Below are 2230 nucleotides of genomic sequence, written 5' to 3'. Positions count from 1 at the left end.
GACCTCGGCGGAATTTGAACTCAGAACGTAACGGCAGACGAAATACCGCTAAGCATTTCGCCCGGCGTGATAACGTTTCTGCCAGCTCGCCGCCTTTAACGATCGGAAGATTCTGCCAATTAACCGTTTTGATATTGCTTTGAAATTTTGGCACAAGGTCAGCAATTTTAGGGGAGGGGTTAAGTCGATTACATTGACACCCGTGTTCAACAGGCTCTTACTTTATCGAACCCGAAAGGAGGAAAGACAAACTCGATTTCCACGGAATTTGAACTCAGAACATAAAGACGGACGACATGCCCCTAAGCATTTTGCCTGACGTGCTAACGATTCTCCCAGCTCACTGCTTCTCACTCACCATTTTAATATTGTCTTAATCCTTACTAATATTTGGCATAAAGCCAGCAATATGGAGGGAGGGAATCAGTCGATTGTATCAACCCCAGTACTTGAGCGGTACTTTGTTTTATCGACCCCAAGAGAATTAAAGGCAAAGTTGACCTTGGTAGGTTTTGAACTCAGAATATTGTTGTTGTTGGCACTCCGTCGGTTACGACGTCGAGGGTTCCAGTTGATCCGATCAACGGAACAGCCTGCTCGTGAAGTTAACGTGCAAATGGCTGAGCACTCCACAGACACGTGTACCCTTAACGTAGTTCTCGGGGATATTCAGCGTGACACAGTGTGACAAGGCTGACCCTTTTGCATTACAGGCACAACAGAAACAGGAAGTAAGAGTGAGAGAAAGTTGTGATGAAAGAGTACAGCAGGGTTCGCCACCATCCCCTGTCGGAGCCTCGTGGAGCTTTTAGGTGTTTTCGCTCAATATGCACTCACAACGCCCGGTCTGGGAATCGAAACCGCGATCCTATGACCGCGAGTCCGCTGCACTAATCACTGGGCCATTGCGCCTCCACGAACTCAGAATATAAAGAACAGCGAAAAAAGGCCACTAAGAATTTTATACAGCGTGCTAACGGTTCTGCAAGCTCGCTGCCTTTGATGTCGTGACAAAGAAAAGGATATAGCAAGTAGCGTAGTCAGTCCTACATGACCATATAAAAAGACAGGATGGTCACAGTTAAAGTGTCTTTAGTCAGAGTACCACTTCATAAAAAGCTGAACTGGTGTTAAAAAACAATATTCAGGATCGTATTTCATAATCATCATCATTAGTCATCATCATCCTCATCAACAGCATCATCATCCTGGTCATCATCATCGTCGTTATCACCACCACCACCAACAACAACAACAGCAACAACAGCAACAACACTATCATTATCATCATTATTCATCATCACCACCATCATAGTTAACTTCAGCATCAACATCATGGCAACTGATAGTATAATTACATCTCCATCGTCGTCAGCCATCATTACCATTGCGATCATCATCACTATCATCACCATCATTACCATCATTACTATCATCATCATCATGACCATTACCATCATCATCATGACCATTACCATCATCATCATCATCATCATCATCATCATCATCATCATCATCATAGTACCATCAAGGATGTCATAATCATCGTTATAACTTATGTAAACAGCAGCAGTAGCCGCAGTAGCATCAGCGGTGGCAGCTGTGGTGACTGCAGTAACTCCAGCAGCACTTTGAAAATGATGCAGTTTCCTATCAACTTGCAATGATGTATAAATCTCCTTTCGATACATTATTGAAGTGTCCAAGAAACCAGATTGATCTAAAAGAGACGTACTCATATTCCAAGTTTTGGTATTTTTATACAATTCAGAAGAATGTTCACTTTTAGATTATTAATCATACCCTTCAAAACACACGTGATTCTCCTAGCAATCGCAGCTATTACAAAGGGGATAATTACTTAAACCGGGTTACTCACAAGTCTAGGGGCGCCCAGTTCTAATCTATGCTTGTTGAGCCTTGCTGTCAATAAATAAACACAATAGGAACTAGTGCATTGATTTTTATATCAATATAATCGTGAGCTAAGCCGGCGAGCTGGCAGAAACGTTAGCACACCGGGCGAACGCTTAGCGGTATTTCGTTTGCTGCTACGTTTTGAGTTCAAATTCCGCCGAGGTCGATTATGCCTTTCATCCTTTCGGGGTCGATTAAATAATACCAGTTACGCACTGGGGTCGATATAATTGACTTAATCTGTTTTTCTGTCCTTGTTTGTCCCCTCTATGTTTAGCCCCCTGTGGGCAATAAAGAAATAAGAAACGTTAGC

Source organism: Octopus bimaculoides, chromosome 5 (genome assembly GCF_001194135.2).
Source record: "Octopus bimaculoides isolate UCB-OBI-ISO-001 chromosome 5, ASM119413v2, whole genome shotgun sequence".
Taxonomy (NCBI): Eukaryota; Metazoa; Mollusca; class Cephalopoda; order Octopoda; family Octopodidae; genus Octopus; species Octopus bimaculoides.
Note: the sequence above shows the minus strand (reverse complement) of the source record.